We start from the raw sequence: 12,939 nt of genomic DNA, 5'->3' as shown, positions 1-12,939 counted from the left end.
ATGTGCTTTAATTTTACTGGGATGTGTCTAGTTTTACATCTTTTACTCTCATTCATCTTCCTTAATTTTTCGTGCTCCTTTTAAACTGGAAGACCCACGTCTCTTCAGTTTTCCCCAGATCAGGGCATTTTTCTTCTATTATTTCTTTGATTATTTCCTCCATTCATTTTCTGTGTTCTCTGTTCTGGAACATCTCCCATATGGGAGCTGGACCATCCGGAGTCATCTTATATGTCTCATATCTTGCTTATTACTTTTGCTTTAATTGCTGTAAGATTTTTCTAATATTAGCTCTTAGGACTCTAATTTGGATCTTATCTCTATTTTATGAGTTAGCTTATCTATTGAATGTTTTATTTTGATATTTATGTCTTTAATTTGTGAGAAATCTTTCTTGGTTCTTTTCTTGTGTGCCCTCTCTATTTTTGTTTCATAGGGACCTGTTCTTGTTTTATGGATGCAATAGCTTTTTGGATTTCCATCAGGAGACTAATTAGATCTTAAGTATTTCTCTTCTGTTTCCTAAGCAACCTATTCTCCCTGGTCACTACTTGTTCATGTGATCCTGTTTATTCATGCACAGAGAAGGGAACAGTGTGCTAATATGTTGAGAACAAAAGAGAGAGGGAGGGAAAAATCAGGTTGAGTGGCATCCAGTGACCAGTTAACATGTGACATGATAAGCATGTTGGATTTATTCCATGTGTGATAGGAGCCACTGGAACTTTGAAGTCAGGAAGCAATACGATTTGGTATCACTCTGGAACGGTCACTCTGACCAGTGAGTGGAGAAAAGACTGTGAGGATTTGAGTTGATGAGAAATTAGGAGTCACAGGGCCCATCTGTATCTGAGAAGGGGAACGGCACTTGCATGGTGTGGTATGTTGTCATGGTCCCCATTTCCTCAGGGACAGAGGTTCCTGAAAGAGCAGGTCTGTGGACACTAGTGGAGACAAGAGGCAGGAGCCGGGGGCGCGGCGGTTGAGATCAGTCTGGTTGGATGGGATGGCAGAGGTGGGGGGAGCAGGGAGGTCACGGCCATGGGCTCTGCCCCTTATTCTACTTGTTCCATTTTCTACCAATTCAATTTCTGAAAATTCAGCTCTGGACTTGCTGAGATGATAAGGAGGGACGAGGTGGGAGTGAGTGAGCTGAGAAAGAAGGAGACAAAAGAAGGCAACCTCATGCCGTGATTTGAGGGGAGAATACCATTCCTGCTTCCTGGGGGTCACTGGGGCTTACTGGATCAGGGCAACTGCCACTTTGAGGGTGGCACAGTGTTGAAAACTTTTTGAGTTCCTCAACATTGTCCCAGGTCAGAGGGGAGCTGTGGAGTAAACTGGAAGGAGACAACCATAACGAGTTTGAATACCAGCTCTTACTTGTTATTCTGTGTAGCCTTGCATTTAACTTCTCCAACTTCCCAGTTTTTTTTCATTGTTAAACAGCTCACGGGGTGCCTGGGTGGCTCAGTTGGCGAAGCAGCCAACTCTTGATTTCAGCTCAGGTCATGATCTCACAGTTCGTGGACTGGAGACCCATGTCAGGCTTTGTACTGACAGCATGGAGCCTGCTTGGGATCCTTGTTCTCCCTCTCTCTGCCTCTCCCCCAACTCATGCTTTCTCTCTCTCTCTCAAAATGATATAAACATTAAAAAAACACACAAGAAACAGAACTCATAAAACCGACCTCACACGACTGATATAAAATTGTAGATGAGATAGTGTAGGTAAAGTATGCATACAGTAAATGCAAAACTTAGCATTTTATTAAGATTTACTCATTTTTCCCCATTCATCCAGTCATGTGTCACCACACAAGCCTGATGATGATGTTAATCAAAAGAACAGTCACGAGCATTAGCTAGTGATAACTACGTGTCAGATGCTGTCATAAATGCTCTAATGAACTAAGTCTGTTAATTCTCACAACAACCCTAGGAGGGAGAAAGTGCTATCTCTCCATCAGTGTTGACTAGGTAGGGCTGTGGTAACAAGCAAACCCAAATTTCAGTGCTTTCAACAGCAAAGATTCATTTCTCACTCCTATTTGATGTTGGCCTTAGGCCAGCTGTTGCTCGGCCGCTCGGTGTCAAGGTCAAGGGGAAAGCCCCTGTTTTGGTCTCATCGCGGAGGGAGAAGAGATGGCTGACCCATGTGACAGTTCCGAAATCTTCTGCCCAGACACGTTGCCCATTACTTCCTCTCTCATTCCCTCGGACAGCTGGCATGGCCAAACCTGACACGAAGTGGGCAGGCGTCCTCACCTCTAGGAGGAGTACAAAAATGGAAATTGGAAGGGATCTTTGTTTTTGTAGGCGACGAAACTGACGCATAAAGTGGTTAAGCAACTTGCCCAAGGTGACACAGCTTGAACGTGGCAGGACTGAACCCCAGGGATCACATAAACAGTAGTAATAAACACTTCCCTGTCATAGGCCCTGTGCCTCCTTCAAAATCCTTTTAAATTATTTCTTGAAGTTTTTAAAAATTGTTTTATTTATTTATTTTTGTTTATTTATTAAATATTTATTTATTTTTGAGAAAGAGAGAGCACAAGGCGGGGAGGGCCAGAGAGAGAGGGAGACACAGAATCCAAAGTAGGCTTGAGGCTCTGAGCTGTTAGCACAGAGCCTGATGCAGGGATTGAACTCATGAACTGTGAGATCATGACCTGAGCTGAAGTCTGACACTTCACCGACTGAGCCACTTAGGCACCTCTATTTTTATTTATTTTTTTACGTATTTTTTGAAAGAGAGACAGCACATGAGCATGCACAAGCAGGGGAGGGGCAAAGAGAGAGAGAGAGAGAGGGAGAATCCCAAGCAGACTCCATGCTCAGCATGGAGCCCAATGTGGGGCTTGATCCTATGACCCTGGGATCGTGACCTGAGCCAAGATCAAGAGTTGGGTGCTCAACCGAGTCACTCAGGTGCCCCTATTTTTGGAAATTAAAAAAAATTTTTTTTAACGTTTTATTTTATTTTTTGAGAGACAGAGAGAGACAGAGCATGAGCAGGGGAGGGGCAGAGAGAGAGGGAGACACAGAATCTGGAGCAGGCTCCAGGCTCTGACCCCACAAATGCAAGATCATGACCTGAGCCGAAGTCGGACACTCAACCGACTGAGCCACCCAGGCGCCCCATATGGAAATTTTTAGGGAGCATCTCACGTGTGTTCACAAACAGATCCTCTCAGCCTTGACCAGTTGGTGAGGTCTCTGCAATGTAAAAAAAGCCACATAAAGGTACCTCCTCGTTATCTCTTTTTGATGTTGAATCGCTACCTACCTTAGACTCTCTTGCTACTGACTAACTGGTCCTGAAGCTGCTGGGGCCCATCAGAACTCTGAAGTTTCAGCATCGAGTTCGGAATTCAGCTGTGGGTGTTTGTTCTGTCGGCACTGCTTTGGCCCCATGCCATCGAAGTGTGTGTTTGGGCATAGGGGTTGACACCCCTGAGGTCATGCTATGCCATCCTGTCACCCTGGACCCAAAATACAGTTGCCGTTTGCTCTCAGTGTATCATAGTGATTTTGTTGAATTAGTTTTTTGTGTTCTGAAAAAGTGAAATGTTCATATTATAACAAATAACATATAGTAACAACGTAAGAAAGCATATAATCTTGTTTCCATTCTCGCCTATTTCTGCCTCACTCCCCACTTTCCAGGATAAAATCTTATATTAGTTTCTGATATTATTATTATACTATATGTACCAGATTTTTCTGGAACGTCTTTTTTTTAATGTTTATTTTTGAGAGAGAGAAAGAGACAGAGCATGAGCCAGGGCAGGCAGAGAGAGGGAGACACAGAATCCGAAGTAGCCTCCAGGATCTGAGCTGTCAGGATAGAGCCCGACGTGGGGCTTGAACCCATGAACGCGAGATCATGACCTGAGCCGAAGCGGATGCTTAACTGACTGAGCCACCCAGGCCCCCCTAGGACTTCTGAATCAATGCTAGCAGTATATTTTTGTCTCCTTTTCTTTTTTTCTTCAAGTTTATTTGTTTTGACAGAGAGAGAAAGAGAGAGTACAAGGAGGGGGGGTGCAGAGAAAGAGAATTCTAAGCAGGCTCCACACTGTCTGCTCAGAACCCAGCATAGGGCACCAAATCAAGAGCCGGTCTCTTAACCGACCTAGCCACCCAGGTGCCCCTTTTGTCACCTTTTCTTACACAAAAGGCAGCTTACTATGTATTATTCTGGATAATTATGGGTTGAATTGTATCCCCGCCCAAAATATATGTTGAAATCCTAAGCTCCAGTGCCCGTGAATATGGCCTAATTTGGAAATAGGATGTTTGTAGATGTAATCAAGTTAAAATGTGGTCATTAGGGTAAACCCTGATCCAGTGTGACTAGTGTCCTTATGAAAAGAGAAATTTGGACACAGGCATGCAGGGAGAATGGTGTGTGATGACCGAGGTGGGGGCTGGGGTCATGCACCTGCAAAGCCAAGGAAGGCCAAGGATTGCCCGCCGAGAACAGAAGCTGAAAGAGGCAAGAAAGGACCCTTCTTTAGAGGCTTTAGGGCCCGGTGACCCTGCCAACACCTTGTCTTTGGACTCCCAGCCTTCAGAACTATAAGACAATACATTTCTGTTGTTTTAGGCCACCTAGTTTGTGGTGCTTTGATAGGGTCGACCTGGTGAACTAGGACATGCCCTTTCCTTTTTTTCACTTAATAGAGCAGAGATTTTCTGAAGCAGTACAAAAAAAACTTCCCTGTTGTGAAAAATGCCACATGATATTCCATGATGGATTACCATAATTTATTTACCTTGCTCTACCGATGGATACTTGAGTTATTTTCAGTTTTTTACTGTTACAATCTCATAATGAATAATCTGGTGCATATGTCACTTCATCAGGGTAGAGTCATGGAGCAAAGAGTATCGTTATAGAGCACATTTCCAGATATGGAAATGCCAGGGCAAAAGGTGAATACATTTGTGATTGAGATATTCCTGATTGCTGAGCCGGTTTGCATTTCTACTGGCAGTTTGGGGGAATACTGGTTGTCCTACATACTTGCCAAAAGAACGTGTTGTCAAAGTCATAGACTGAAAATGGTATTCAGTGTTGTTTAAATTCCTATCCCCCTTGTTTAAGTGAGATTAAACCTATTTTATAGGTGAAGGGCCATTCATATTTCTACAAAGTAATTGTATCCATTTTTATATCGGGCTATTAGTCTTTTCTTATTGGTTTCTACATGCCTTTTTAAAAAAAATTTTTTTAACGTTTATTTTTATTTTTGAGACAGAGAGAGACAGAGCATGAACGGGGGAGGGTCAGAGAGAGAGGGAGACACAGAATCCGAATCAGGCTCCAGGCTCTGAGCCGTCAGCACAGAGCCCGACGCGGGGCTTGAACTCACGGACCGCGAGATCATGACCTGAGCCGAAGTCGGACGCTTAACCGACTGAGCCACCCAGGCGCCCCTACATGCTTTTTATATATTTGGGAAATGTTATAATTTACATTATAATGTACACTTATAATGTATAATTTCCATGATAAACATTATTTACATTAAATTAATATTTAAAAATTTGCCCCCCAATCCCATTTTTCTTTTTACTTTGATTTTTACATTTGCAGTTGAGGAGTTTAAAATTTTTTTATGTAGTCAATTTATCAACTTTTTCTTCTATGGTTTCTGATTTGGAAGTTTCCAGGAAAAAATCTTCCCTGCTCTAAAATTTTAAAGGAATTCACCCACGTTTTCTTTTAGTGGTTTCATATTTTCATCATCTTACATGTAAATATTTGATCTATTTTGAATTTAACCTGGTGTAGAGTGAGAACATTGTTTGAAACTTTTCTCTTTCCAAATCTCTTCTCAGTTGTCCGAATACCATTTGTTGATATGAGATTTACTTTCATCCCACCTATATTTTGGCTAATGTCTGGACTTTTTATCCTGCTCTATTTTTCTGTTTATTTGCATCCCAATATCAAAATATTTTAATTGTTGTGTTTTAATAACATGTGTTTTTAGTAGGACAATTCTATATTCACTACTTTTTTGTTTTGTTTTGTTTTTCCAAAAACTGCCTCTTGCTTTCTTATTTACGTGTATTGACTTTAGAATCATCTTTTCCAGAGGTCTAGTATATAAACAGAGTTTCCATTTTTATTCATTACATTCTCTTTCTTTAGGTTTTAGACAATTTAATGTGATCTTTCCCTCCGATGACTGAGAGATCATCACCGACCCAAACTTTACACACCTCTCTTTCTTTCCTAGGATGAGTACATCCTGACAGACTTTTGAACTCTCACATGCCCCCTTCCTGCTGGGGACCCTGCATCCAACAGGCTGAATCCTACCACTGTCACAGTTCAGCAATTCAGGCTCGAGCAGGATTTTTTTTTTTTCCTTTTATGTTTATTTGTTTTCGAGAGAGAGAGAGAGAGAGAGAGAGAGAGAAAGAGAACGAGCAGGGGAGGGACAGAGAGGGGAAGACAGAGGATTCGAAGTAGGCTCTGCGCTGACAGCAGAGAACCCGACATGGGGCTTGAACTCGAGAACTGCGAGATCATGACCTGAGCAGAAGTCAGATGCTTAGCCGACTGAGCCACCCAGGTGCCCCTCGAGCAGAACCTTGAGGACACATTCATTCATGCTACCAGCAATTTGTTAGCACCTTCTTGAATATCCAGGAATAATACAAATCTAATAAGAAATGAATAGCCCTATTGGGGATCTGGGTGGCTCAGCTGGTTAAGCGTCTGACTCTTGATTTTAGCACAGATTTGTGAGTTCAAGCCTTGCATTGGGCTCTGTGCTGACAGTGCGGAGCCTGCTGGGGATTCTCTCTCTCTCAAAATAAATAAATAAGCTTAAAAAAAAATAAAAAGAAATGAATAGCCCTATTAGAAGAAAATTATGAAACTTTTCTGAAGGACATATACAAAGACATATAAATAAAAAGACATATTCTGTTCCTGGAAGGGACCATTTAATGATATTTTTCTCTAAATCAATTAATTATTTGATGCATTCCAATAAATATATAAGTGTGATTCTCTTCTCACTTGAAATGATATTTTAGTTATTAAAAAAAAATTTTTTTTAGTTTATTTATTTAGAGAGAGAAAGAAAGAGAGAGAGAGACAGCAAGCACGAGCAGGGGATGGTCAGAGAGAGAAGGAGAGAGAACTCAAAGCAGGCCCTGCACTGTCAGTGCGGAGCCCCATGCGGGGCTTGAACCTGCAAACTGTGAGATCATGACCTGAGCTGAAGCCAAGAGTCAGACGCCCAACCGACTGGGCCACCCAGGTGCCCCGGAAACAGTATTCTAAAAGTTCTGAGAGAGGGGCGCCTGGGTGGCTCAGTCGGTTAAGCGGCCGACTTCGGCTCAGGTCATGATCTCGCGGTCCGTGAGACCGTGAGGTCTGTGCTGACCGCTCAGAGCCTGGAGCCTGTTTCAGATTCTGTGTCTCCCTCTCTCTCTGACCCTCCCCCGTTCATGCTCTGTCTCTCTCTGTCTCAAAAATAAATACACGTTAAAAAAATAAATAAATAAATAAAAATAAAAGTTCTGAGAGAATAACGGGAGAGCTTTACAAATATTCTGTAATGAAGAGTACTGAGTAAAACATCTTTTACCATGATAGTAATCAAAACAGTGTGGTACCAGTGAGGGCCAATGGAATAAAATATTGGACCTGGGGGCGCCTGGGTGGCGTAGTCGGTTAAGCGTCCGACTTCAGCCAGGTCACGATCTCGCGGTCCGTGAGTTCGAGCCCCGCGTCGGGCTCTGGGCTGATGGCTCGGAGCCTGGAGCCTGTTTCCGATTCTGTGTCTCCCTCTCTCTCTGCCCCTCCCCCGTTCATGCTCTGTCTCTCTCTGTCCCAAAAATAAATAAAAAACGTTGAAAAAAAAATTAAAAAAAAAAAAAAAAATATTGGACCTGGAAAAAGGCGAATTATATGAGAACTTGGTTTATGATAACATGACATTTCAAATTGGATGAGGAAGTATAAAGTGTTCAAAAAATGGTAATTTTGAGATACAGGTTGAGACACTTCAATAAAACACCAGAAATACAGCTTTGAGTACTGCTCCTCAAGGTGTGGTCCACACACTGTGTGTTTGTGGTCATGAAGAGGGAGGTCCTGAAACTGAGTGCGAGCATTTAGAAACTTTTATAGTGATTTGACATTGCCGTGACCTTCAAACGTATGATCGCCCTCCCGAACAGAGTATATTGCATTATGGAGGTTGAGAATGCATGGTATGTGGTGAAGGTCATGGGCAGTGGGATTTAAAACATTTTTGAAATTTTGGTAACTAGTAATTATTAATAGATTTACTGATTGTTTTAAGAAGTATTAATAATTCTTTTATTTCTTAGCCAAGGTGGTTTTAATCTCATCGTTGAACATTATTAGCTTAATGAAGTACATGGTTATTATTTATTTTCTAGCTTTAGAACAGTAATAACCCCAGAAAAGGCATAAGAGTCATACAAGGCACTCCTATATTCTCCTATCCAGATTGCCCCATGGTTACCATTCTATCACATTTGCCTTATCACTCTTTCCCTCTCTCAAGGTGCGGACACGGCAGATAATACTTTCCGAAATGGCTAGAGCAACATGTCATTGTTCCACATGCTCTTCTAGAACTCAACAAAAAGTGCGGTCTGTGTTCTCTGTTCTTGACCTCCTTGGATGTGTGACTACTGTAAACAACGGCATACAGCATAAGCGAGCTTATGTGACTTCTCAGATTAGGTCATAAAAAGGCTACACCTTCTGCCTGCTTATCTCTCTTGAGACACCCTAGGAACCAACTGCCATTTTGTGAGAAAGCCCAGAACATACGGCTAGGCCACATATAGATTTTCCAGTCAACAGCAATCAGCATCAGCTTGGCTGACAGCCAATGTCAACCACCAGACAAGGGAGTGATGATTTAGCTCCAGCCTTCCAATCTCCCAGCTGAGGTCACAGACAGACATCACGGGGCATAGACAAGCCCCCCTATGCCGTGTGCTGTCTGAATTCCTGACCCACAGAATCCATGAGCATAATAACTGATTGTTCTCTGCCACTCACCTATAATAACTAGAACAACACTTTCATGATCTTTTCTTCTGAGTCATTAGAGAACAAATTACAGGTAGGAAGCCATTACCTGTAAATGTTTCCTAAAAGCAAGGACAGCCTCCTGCATAACCACAGAGCTGCCATTAAGTCAGGAAATTAACATTGAGACAATACTAATTTCTAACCCCCAGATCCCATTCGCATTTCACTGACTGTCCCAAAAATGTCCCGTACAGATTTAGGATTCAGTCCAAGATCACCGGTTGCATTTGGTTGTTTTATTTAGTTGCTTTCCATCTGGGACCACTGCTCAGGCTTCATTTGGATTATCTGACTTTGACAATTTTGAAAAGTGTGTGGGCAGCTTACTTTGTAGAATGTTTCTTGGTTTTGGTTTGTCTGATATTTCCTCCTGATTACATTCAGGTTATATAATATTTTCAGGAATATCACAGAAGCGACTCCGTTGTTTTCTAAGATATAGGAGACACACATTTTTAAAATTTATCACTAGGTTAAAATTGTGCCTGCCCTGTTTCTCCATTGTAAAGTTAATGAATGTTTTGTACTTGGTATTTTGTGTCAATTTCCTGTTCTTCATCAAAGTTTACCCCACTAGTTCAAGCGTCCATTAGTGATTCTTTGCTTCTTCCGGTTACTACTATTGCGGCTGCTAAATGTTGATTTCCTAATTCCATTATTTCTTCTGCATTTATTAGTTGACTTTCTATTACAAATGAGAGTTTTCTCCTTTCTCGTGTATGTATGTCTGACTCATGATTCCTATTCAGTGCATTAATCTGTAACTTAATCATTATTTTATACTCAGATTGTCCCAGATTGGGTCCAGGAGATAGTTTTTTTCATTCTTTGGGCACTTCCTTCCTCTCTGGCACAAAAAGATGCCCTAGACCTCCAGCTTACTGGCTGCTTTTGTAAATACAGGTTAAGTGTTGTCTATAGCTACCTTCACACTCTTGCAGGCGCATTGTATAGTAGGTGTGTATTTATTAAAGTTGTTGTACCATTTTACACTCTCACCAGCAGTGTGCGAGAGTTTCAGTGGCTCTACATCGTTGCCAACACTTGGAATTGTTAATTGTTAAAAAAAAAATATTTCCTTACGTAAATAATCGCTACCCCCAACTTGGGGCTGAGCTCACAACCTCTAGATCAAGAGTCACATGCTCCACTGACTGAGCCAGCCAGGCACCCTGGGATTGTTAATCTTTTTAATTTTTAACCATTCTAATGAGTCTGCAGATATATTTCACTGCGGTTTTACTTTGCATTTCCCTGATGACTGGTTATGTTGAGCATATTTTCCTGTATTTCGCAACCATTTGCATATCTATTCAAGCCTTTTTTAAAAAAATGGAGTTATTGATCTTTTTGTTATTGAGTTGTAAGAGTTCTTCCTTTTATCGTAGTTGACATTGAATGTTATATTAGTAATGGTTTCAGGCGTCCAACAGGGATTCGACAATTCTGTACCCCATACAAAATGTGGATTTATAGAGAAGACTTCTCTTTGCCCACTGAATTCCTTTGGCATGTTTGGGGAGAAAGAATTTACCAAATATAAGTGGGTCTATTCCTGGAGTTATTTTACTGTTTCAGGGAGCCTTACGTCTCTCCTTTTACCAAACCCTTATTTATTTTTTTGTGTCTTAATTATTATAACTGTATAGTAAGTCATGAAATCAGATAGTGTTATACCAACTTTCTTCTTTTTAAAAACTATTTGTGCTCTTCGAGGTCTGTAGGAATTTTCATCACAAATTTTTTGATTGACTTGCCAATTGACGGTCAAATCACCTGCAGAGGAAGAGATGAGGATTATGCTGGTTCTATAAATCAATCTGGAGAGGATTAACAATACTGACATTTCTGATCCATGGACATACCATATTGCTCCACTTAGGTCTTCTTCTTTTTTTTTTTTTAATTTTTTGATGTTTATTTATTTTTGAGAGAGAGAGAGAGAGAGAGAGAGCGCACGAGTGGAGGAGGGTCAGAGAGAGAGGGAGACACAGAATCTGAAGCAGGCTCCAGGCTCCGAGCTGTCAGCACAGAGCCCAACGCAGGGCTCGAACTCACGAACTGCGAGATCGTGACCTGAGCCGAAGTCAGTCACTGAACCAACTGAGCCGCTCAGGTGCCCCTCCAATTAAGTTTTCTTTAATATCGCAGAGAAATATTCCTTTTCTTTTCTTCAGTGAAGAGGCCTTGCATATCTTTTGTTAACTTTATATGCCAGGTTTTTACAATTTTTGTGTCATTTGTGATTACTGCACTTTTTGAAATATACTTTTATTAGTAAAGAATAGTAAGAAAGTATTGGGGGCCTGTCTTTGTTTTTCACTTCATGTTTTCTAGAGATTTAATCTTATACAATTTTTCAAAAGACTCAGGCTACAAGAGACTGTCCTTCACCACGGGGAGTTAGAAATGCACACTTGTCTAGAGATACAAGGCTGAGGTCTGGGCAGCTCTTTCAGTTTTCATCATCTGCCAAGCATTCCTGGAAAGGGGGCAAACCGAGCTAGGGCAGTGCATGCCCAACTGGTTTGGAAAAATGGTCTGGAAGGGCACACATCCATCCTGCTCATCTCCCATGGCAATTCCTTGCTGAAAGGGAGGCCCGGAAACGTAGCTTTAGCTTGGTGACGTGGGCCCAGTTAGAGCTCCTACTATGGGAGAAGGGGAATATGGACACTGATAGAGTGGTGGGACAAATGGCACTCTGTCACTGTCGATCTTTCTGGACGCCTAAGTGTCAATGCACTCCTGCCTTCCAACGCAGCATACATACTCACACCTCTTCAGATGAGACATCGTAAAAGGCTCGCTCGGGTTAATGGCTAGGATCTCAAGCTGCTATGCATTCTCCTCCCTCAAGTCTATAGGTGGCTTCTCATGATCTGATGACCTTCTGTGGACCAGAGAACCACGTACCCGTGACAGATCCCAGGGAAGGGCTCCAGCTCCATGAAGGACAGCAAGGGTCATCGCTTGCTGTCCATCGCTTGCTGAATAGAAGGTCCAAACACATCTGCCTATTGCATTTTGGTATCAAAGTGGCCACGGAAGACAGCACCGAAGAAAACAATGCTTTACTTACATAGAAGGGGGACAGAGCAAGATTAGGTTCAATAGCGTGCCAGCAGCTCTCTCCCGGCAGTGACACAGGGCAGTTGGGCTATGCTCACCCCTCCTGTGCTGCAGTTGAGCAAACTCTGTTCCTTTCTCGTGGAGGACAGATATAACAATGGGGTTGGCCAGGAGCCATTTGACACACAAGCTTTAAGCAGAGACAAAAGAGTACTTATTGAATCTGAAACAAGAGAAGATATTCTCACACAGGGTGATAAGCCTGCCCAGACCATGTGGGCTCTTTATCTCTTGGTGTTCCAGGCCCAAGGCCTGTTCCTATGCAACAGATGGGGGGGTAGAAAGACTGCACGCACGAGGCTGCCTTCCCCAACACTAATAACACGAAGAACACAGGCTTGTATACCCTCCTAAAGATGCACATTGAAATGGTAGACTAGGTCAAGGACAACTGCAATAAAATCCTTGTTTGGAAAAGAAACGAATTGTAAACGCCAGCCAACGGTGCTCCATAGCATTGATTAATTCTTGCAGGGCCAATTGTGAAGGCTCCTGGCCTTAGCAGTAGAGTGACTTTTAGTGCAGACCTCTGGGACGAACTCTCTCTCCATCCCCTACTTTTATAGTGAAGTAGATACCCAGACAGTCTGGCACAGACCCTTAAAGTCTGGGTCACATGGACAGCCTGTTTCTTGCCGGTGCAGGACATGCTGGGCCCCTCTTCAAGGGAAACAGACGAAAGTCTAATTGAATCATTC

General features: G+C 42.3%; 1 protein-coding gene across 4 annotated transcripts in view; it reads left to right on the top strand.

Annotated features, from left to right (window-relative positions):
• The window catches only part of LOC132691680 (vegetative cell wall protein gp1), a 45,396-nt gene that overhangs the window by 22,035 nt on the left and 10,422 nt on the right, over window positions 1-12,939 (top strand). For 2 of the 4 annotated variants that reach the window (XM_078445436.2, XM_078445440.2), the window contains one exon: window positions 11,970-12,496. The exons of the other annotated variants lie outside the window; for them this stretch is intronic. The gene's annotated coding sequence lies outside the window, so the exon portion shown is untranslated. Of the gene's footprint in view, window positions 1-11,969; window positions 12,497-12,939 lie in introns of those variants that run through there. 4 annotated transcript variants of the gene reach the window in all.

This window comes from Panthera onca, chromosome B1 (assembly GCF_046562875.1).
Source record: "Panthera onca isolate mPanOnc1 chromosome B1, mPanOnc1 haplotype 2, whole genome shotgun sequence".
Classification (NCBI taxonomy): Eukaryota; Metazoa; Chordata; class Mammalia; order Carnivora; family Felidae; genus Panthera; species Panthera onca.
Note: the sequence above shows the minus strand (reverse complement) of the source record. Positions and strands in the feature narration are given on the sequence as shown.